This window comes from Aythya ferina (genome assembly GCF_964211825.1).
Source record: "Aythya ferina genome assembly, chromosome: Z".
NCBI lineage: Eukaryota > Metazoa > Chordata > Aves > Anseriformes > Anatidae > Aythya > Aythya ferina.
In genome coordinates this window covers 62,231,321-62,239,623 of record NC_140299.1, presented here as the reverse complement: position 1 = coordinate 62,239,623, position 8,303 = coordinate 62,231,321, and positions in this window count along the sequence as shown.

Genomic DNA, 8,303 nt, shown 5'->3' with positions numbered 1-8,303 from the left:
TAATCTAGCCAGCACTGGGTTTCTATCATAGAAAACAGGGATGAAATAGACCTCAAGGTATCATCCCATCACTTCCCTCTGTCAATTCCCTTCCAGCATTCCTGACACCAATTAGCATTACCTGAAAAACACAAGTGAAGGAAAATACATTGGCCTCCAAGACAATCTCCTCAAAGGCTAAAAAAGTCTCATCAATCTTTGCAGATTGACAAAAGTCAGCAGATGCATTATCTCTTACTTTAGGAATGGTGACTGTCCCTCATGACCTTTCTATAAGTGTACCACAGAAATAGAGTTTCGGTGGGGGGTACCATAAAACAAATACAAAAGTTGTTACAAGAACAATATTCTGAGTAGTTCTTAATGACTTACCATCAAACTGCAAAAATATATCAAATGGGTTTTCACATTAATGATCAGAATCCTTGAGTAGACAGTGCACTTAATAAGCTTCTGTATAGGTGAAGTGGAAGAGATTGCCTGCACTTTGGCAGATAGAGAGCATTTAAAATGATCTTGACACATCAAGGAAATAATCTGTGCACACTATTATGTTTCTGTGGCAGTAATCAAAGACACAAATTCAACCTGAAGTACCTCTGTGCAGGAGCTTTGCAGGAAGGGAGCCGGGGATGGAGTGACTGAGACCAAAGAGGCTTTACCAACTCATACTTTTGCAATAAGACTTCATATGAGGTAACAATAGGAGTATTAATAGTCAAGACTCGCTAACAGGAATATTCTGCTGCTAGCACCACTGTTTAGAAACTAGCATTAGTGGAAAGCTCTCAGACAGGAGTATTAACAATTGGAAACAAAAGGGTCAGAGTGAATGGGGGAGGCAGAAATTACAGGGGTACTTAATTAGCCTAGGGACTATACTGCAATGAGAAAATTAAAATTTCTCTTTGTCTTGGATGAAGGAAGAGAAGAAATAATTCTGAAATTAATATAGTTTAGGCATTTTTAACCATGTGGTTGGTTAAGGAAGAGAGTGAATAGGAAAGATTATAATATCTCAAAAAAAGAAGAAGAAGAGGAAGAAGAAGAAGAAGAAGAAGAAGAAGAAGAAGAAGAAGAAGAAGAAGAAGAAGAAGAAGAAGAAGAAGAAGAAGAAGAAGAAGAAGAAGAAGAGGAAGAGGAAGAAGAAGAAGAAGAAGAAGAAGAAGAGGAAGAGGAAGAGGAAGAAGGAAAGAAACAACAACAAAACACAACATTTTTGCTAGGAAATTTTTAAGGATTGGGAATGAAGTAGAAACAGTTAAAAGGTCCTTTCTAGCGATATTCTCTGCCTACAAGAGCTGAACATCCAGCTCCTGCTCTCTCAGCTAGCTTTAGAAAACCCCAAGACATATTCTTGGCACAATGTATATAATGGCTCACCAGCTTAGATCATTAATTTCCTGCCACAGACCTCATCTACAGAATGTATGCCATTCTTACCACAGTCAATACTGCTTGCTGTCTCTCACTGACCTCTCCAGCACCACCACCAAAAGCCTGTGTCTCCTGACCTACCTTGTTTGTCTCCATGGCTCATTACCAGAGGTAAGATCCCTGTTCCAAACGCATAAAGTGTATGGCTTTTCATTAAGATTTCTTTTAAAAAATTCCAGCCATGATTTTTTTTTCATCAGCAGTTCTGCAGCAATGACACGATTTAAAAATTCCATCTATTGGCACATACAGAGTTCTCCTTACTCAATATTTTGGGAGTCTGGTGTTATGCCAATGCCATATGATGCAAACGTGAACAACATTGTATTAGCTTGCCCACTGGAGCACAACATGCTATACAGCACAATGCCATGTGTCATCTTTTGTCTGCAGCATGTGAATGGCAATAACCCCTTGAGCCAAGTACATCAGTGTATCAGCATAACAATAGATTTTTTTCTGTTTCTAATTTAGAGCAGCAAATGGTTTTTATTTTATTTCAACTATAGTTAGTTCTGGTAAAAGAGTTGGACTGATATCCATAGAAAACAAAGCTGTGTGTGCATCCTTTCTTCTCTGTTATTGCTACAGAAAAACAACTACAAGACACAAATAATTTAAATATGGTGTAGGTAATCTGTCCAATGAAAAAGAAAAAGCCAAACATTGTTCTCCTCTCTCACTGCTATCTCTTTTAAATCAGTGCCAAACTATCTCCAGCAAAACTCCCAACCACCACCTCCATTGAAAATTGCATAACAGTGCTGAGAACAATTCCTGGTCCTAATTTGCAAGAATAAGCCATACTTTGGCTGAGTGAATACCAGTGTCCACTACTAGTAAACTTTCAAGTCTCAGGCTTGTCATCCTGTCTGATATTCATCGCAATGCCGGATACAGAAAATTCTCCAGTTACTTCTTGATCTTCACCCTCGCTTAAGAAAAAACATTTAAAAAACTAATGTAAACTAAACTCGAAGATCTGAAATCAGCCTTCAGTGTGCAGATGCCAGGCAAGACTGAAATTAGAGATGTCAGGGGACAGACTGCCTCAAAAAATTAACTAGAACACAATCTTATCAGTGCATCCCAAATTGTCTCCATTTACGAAAGACGAATGAAATTTAACACTAAATCAACAGAATGGAGTGATACTAATGGCACTGCTGCCTTTTTATATCTTCAGCTGACTAAAAACTACAAATCCTCAAAGAGGACAACCTGGTAGCAGCAATCTTGCTGTATGGATCTTCCCCATCCAGGAGTAGAGAAGCAATAAAAATGTAGAAACATTTTATTAAATGACCTGCCAAAATCTGTCTCAGTTTGTCAGTGTGAAGCCCAAAGATTTCTAGTTAGTTTGCATTACAGCTTCTCGAAGATGCAGTCACTCCAGAGACACATCGTTCATGTGAGGAAGAAAAGAATAAAGCTCCTTGCAATCCACTAGACATTCTTGCCTTGCAAATCTAGTTTGCTAGGGCATTGCCTAGGTGACAGTTGTTTTAGAACTTTACTAATGCAGATTAACACTCTGGGCAACCACTTATTCAGTAATTCAAAACCAAACCCTGAATTTTATTATGCCAGTGTTCCAGGCCTCTTGCGATTCTGCTGGGAGCTGCATAATCTACGAACATGTTGGCACACAAAACTGTGTGCTAATTAATAGATTCATTATCACGACGTGATACACATCATCAAATTTTTACATTGTCTTTGATCCAACAGTCACTGGCAAATATTACAATGCATGGTAACTACTTTAACTTATCGTATTATTATCCTTCTATGCATGTTTAAAATTTGCATAGCTGCAAAGCATTAATTTTGTTCACAGTTGGGGTTTTCTGTACACTGATGTCTCATTTGAGTAGTTAAAAGCAAGAAGTGAAATTTCTCTGCCAAAACTTTTCTTCATGTATTTTCTAAACCGTGAGTGACATTTTAGCTGCATTCAAAATAGTTCCACTTTCTAAAGAGCAGGAGGCACTCTTGTTTCTGGATTGTAATACCTCCTTTCCTTTTTATTTTTTATTTTTAATAATCCTTTTAGTCAGTAGAATATTTTAATTAATTATTTGCATGTATCAGTCAACTGCCAAAGTAAAAATTAAAATGCTATTGTATCTTCATATCTTATGAAAGAAGTTCCACATAAAAATAATCAAAGGTTGCAGCTTTGCTGCATTAAAGTTTTGTATTTGATCTTTTACTACTGTTGTTAAATATAATTTCCACCCACAAGACCACTGTACCACAAAATCAGAAGGAACGCCCAAGAAAAAAACACTGTGTTGTCACCTTGCCCAAGACAGAAGGTATCGGTTGTGCTCTTGCCTTGGATCTGTGTGTTGTTTTAAGAAGCCTGAGGCAGGCAGAGCTCCCTGCAAGGAGGAAAAGAGAAGGAGGTTGGCCCTTCTGAAGCAGAAACACCATCTCAAGGGGAGATGTTCCAGCAACAACAGTGTTTGGCTGCCAAGAGAACGTTAGGCAGCAAGTCTTACACAGCCTCTTTTAACTGCAGTCCTAACTTCTTATGTTTTGTTTATTTCAAAAGAGCTCCCCTTCCAGCTTTTTCAAAGAAAGAGAGTTTCTGAGTTTAGAAATCTTTTGGTCCTCCATGGGTAGTTCACTCTGAGATGATCTAAGTAGATCCATTTCAGAGTCTGAGCCAGGTTAAGCTTCCATCGTAGTGTCTATAAAGCAGTGTATCTTCATTGTTGGAAAGTCAGATGATACTTTCCCATCACTTTATACTTCAATGTAAAACATGAACATCACATGGTGTCATGGTCACTTGTTGAACTTCATACAGTTGGCCTCAGCCCATCGGTCCAGCCTATCCAGATCCTCCTGCAGAGCTTTCCTACCCTCAAGCAGATCGACACATGCGCCTAACTTGGTGTCATCTGCAAACTCACTGAGGGTGCACTCGATCCCCTCATCCAGATCATCGATGAAGATATTAAAGAGGACTGGCCCCAGCACCGAGCCCTGGGGGACGCCACTAGTGACTGGCCTCCAGCTGGATTTGACTCCATTTACCACGACTCTTTGGGCCCGGCTATCCAGCCAGTTTCTAACCCAATGAAGCGTGCACCAGTCCAAGCCAAGAGCAGCCAGTTTCTTGAGGAGAATGCTGTGGGAAACGGTGTCAAAAGCCTTGCTGAAGTCAAGGTAGACCACATCCACAGCCTTTCCCTCATCCACCCAGCGTGTCACTTTGTCATAGAAGGAGATCAGGTTCGTCAAGCAGGACCTGCCTTTCATAAACCCATGCTGACTGGGCCTGATCACCTGGTTGCCTTGTAAGTGCTCTGTGATGACACAAGACACTCCCTGATGAGTGAAATAGATTGTATTTCAAATAGCTACTGGAAAAAAACCTGGACTGGCCATACAAATGAAGAAGTAAAATGAAAACTTCAGAATCAGTTTGTTTTAGTAACAGTCAGAACTAGATCAGCTGAAGTAAATGTACCTACAAAAATATCAAAAATGTCTGTGTGAAGTTATTATAGACAGAATGGCAACAAAATTTACTAGCTAACCAACAACAAAAATTCTAAGTTACACTGTCATTAGAGCTTATTTTGAAAGCTCCAAATATGAGAGAATTATCAAACACAAGTGGGAAATTGCATGGCTTTTGAGCAGTTTTTAACATTTATCCAGTCTCATATAGTAGGTTAGCTTGCTCTATTTTTGGCATTTTAATTTTGGCTTTACGGTTTTAACTACAAGAGGGTTCTAAAACAGTCTTCTTTACTTGTATGTTTTAAGTGATTCAAAAAATCTTTCTAGTAATCTTTTGTCAATTAAGAATAAAGTTAACATACCTATCCATCAGGTAGTAAAATTCTGCTGAATTTCATTTAATTTTATCCCTGCAAATAGGAGAGTCCAAACTGAGCTCACTCTGACTTGGTTTGGTTAGAGACAGGGACCAGTTTTTTTTTAAAAAGTTGGCTCTAGATTTGTTTAGAAATTTTGGTGTTGGGAAGCACTCAGTAAGTAAGAGCTAGAAGTGTGTGTGAAAAAACCTGTGTATCTCCAGAGAGCTATCACAAACATAAAGGTACCTGAAGGGATGTCCTGAGTGAATTTAGAGTTAATTTTCCTCCTTGTAGATGCCATGGTGCTGTGTTTTGGATTTAAGATGAAAACAATGCTGATAATACACTGATGACTTAGTTGTTGCGGAGCAGTGCTCACACAGCCAAGGACATTTCAGCTTTTGGTACTGCCCTGCCAGTGAGGAGGCTGGGGTTGTGCCAGGAGCTGGGAGGGGACACAGCCAGGACAGCTGGCCCAGGCTGGCCAAAGGGATGTCCCATACTGTGTGGCACCATACTGAACAATAAAACTGGGTGTGGAGAATCACTGCTCGGGGATGGGATGGGCAGCAGTCAGCAGGTGGTGAGGAATTGCATTGTTCGTCACTTGCTTTGTACATCCTATTATTATCATCATCACCACCATCATCATTGTCATCATCGTCATCATTATTTCCCTTCCTTTTCTGTCCTTTTAAATTGTCTTAATCTCAACCCCCAAGATTTTACTTTTTTTTTTTTTTTTTTTTTTTTCCTTCCTGATTCCCATCCCTGTCCCCCCTGCAGGGGCAGGGAGGAGGGAAGGAGCAATCAGCTGTGTGGTGCTGAGCTGCCTGCTTCGTTAAACCACAACAAGGAACCCTCTGGAAGGAAGTCTTTTTCCACCTGAATTGTAAGACAAGTTCCTAGATTTCTCTTCATCTGAGCCACCAAACGTAAGCAACAAAACAGATCAGAGGAAGAGATGTGGTCAAAATTTGCAGGTGGACTCCTTGCAGGCACTGTGGGAGCTGACAGAAATGCTATAAGACAATAGGGAGAGAAAAAAGAAACAGTTATGATTAATGCTCATCGTACTGTGCATGTTGTTATCTATGAAGCCATTCCTATATTGTAACTTCCCTCCTATACCTTATTGTACTCACTGCTATCTTTTCCTCAGTTCAGACAGCTGTTTTTGTCCCAAAGAACTACATATATTTTCACATTTCTACTTTATCAGCATAGAGGAGACCCTATCTTGAGCTAGGATAGTTTAGTGCAGCTGTATGGATCTTGTAGGATGCTGAGTTTAAGGATTGGAAAGAAGTTAGTGTTGCTATGGGAACTGATTTCTTGGTTAGTCACACAAACAATGTATTTATCTATCTCACCCTATACTTAACATGAAAACCATTCAGTGATTTTGTTCCAGGGCAACCTGAGTTGCATGCAATGAAGTGTTCAGTTTATAAGAAATGAATCCACTGCAGTAAATAAAATGCTTTTTCTATAGTAACACATTAAATTAAACCAGGCTCCAATATTTTCAGAGGAAAGTTGGATGCACTTGTAATTCTAAGAGCCTCAGGGAATGACAGAGCAATTAAACTTCCAGATCGTGACAGCCCCTGAAAGGCTGCAGGAACTATAGCACCTAGGCTCATACCTAACTAGTATTTGGAAAATTCCCAGTGGCTGTTACTCACTATAAAAAAGACAGAATTCTCTTTTTACTGACCAAGAACTCTCACCCAGCCGCATCTACACTTTCCTTTCCATAATGGAGCAATAAACAATTTTGGCCCTGGAGTTAGTTAGTTTACATTATCACAGAATCACAGAATGCCTGAGGTCGGAATGGACGTCCAAAAGTCATCTGGTGCAAGCCCCCTGCCCAAGCAGGTCCACCCAGAGCAAGGTGTCCAGGCCCATGCCAAGAGGACTTGGTCCCCTGGAAGATCTCCGACAAGGGAGATCCATGGCCTCTCTGGGCTGTCTGTGCAAGTGTTCATTGTTCATAAACAGTGCTCCTGGTGTTCAGAAGCAGCCTCCTGTGATCCATTTTGTGCCCAGTGCCTTTTGTTCTGGCACTGGGCACCACTGAAAAGAGCCTGGCTCTGTCCTATTTGTACTTTCCCTTCAGGTATTTGATCGCATGGATCAAATCATCACATCATATGTAATGGATGGTATTTGATCACATGGACATCCATTACATATGATGTCAAACAAAAGTGAAAATTCCCACAGGGCCAGGATGATTTTTTTTTTTTTTTTTTGTCAGAATACATGTATGCTCATCAGAAGAATTTCTGGCATTTGGAAACAAAGCTCCAGATCTTGGTGGTAGCTGGTGGAGACTGCACTTGAACCAGAGTTCAAGTTATTTTCCAAGGGGCTGCTCTAAGTGTTAGGGGTTTCTCTTTTTCTCGTACTGTTTCTTCTCTCACACTATCCACTCTATTGAGTTATACCACACAACTGAGGTAGAAGCACACACTGTGAAGTATCAGTTGGGGACAGGAGTTCAGTGGAGGAGCTTCAATTTCTCCCTAGTCCAAGTGCATTCTACTGTTTAAAATCATTCTTTCTCCAAAAATGCTTGCAATGTAAATTGTCACACCTACTTGGAGAACCAAATAATTCCTCACTCAGAAAAAAAATGTTCTATTTTTCCTTCCTAACTGACTAGGTTAAATGCTTGAAGATCCAAGGCAAAAAATAAGGCAGGACTAAGCAGCATTCTTCTAACACTTCCAAGTCAGGAACAGATTGCCAGTGTTCCATGTTTTTGCAGAAGCCATTCTTTCCCCTCTACAGATTTGTTCTCCTCACTCTAAGAATTAGAATATATACATGCATATCTACAGAAATCAGTGTTTCAGATTCCCTGTATGTAAATGGAGAACACCCACTATGTTTAAACTTCATATCTGTTAATGATTTTATCCATCCTAGAGAAAAACAATCACTGGGAATTTTATTCACATTTTATTGTTTTGAAATTGTTATAAAATGGAACACCTGTAAGGTCTTCCACATAAA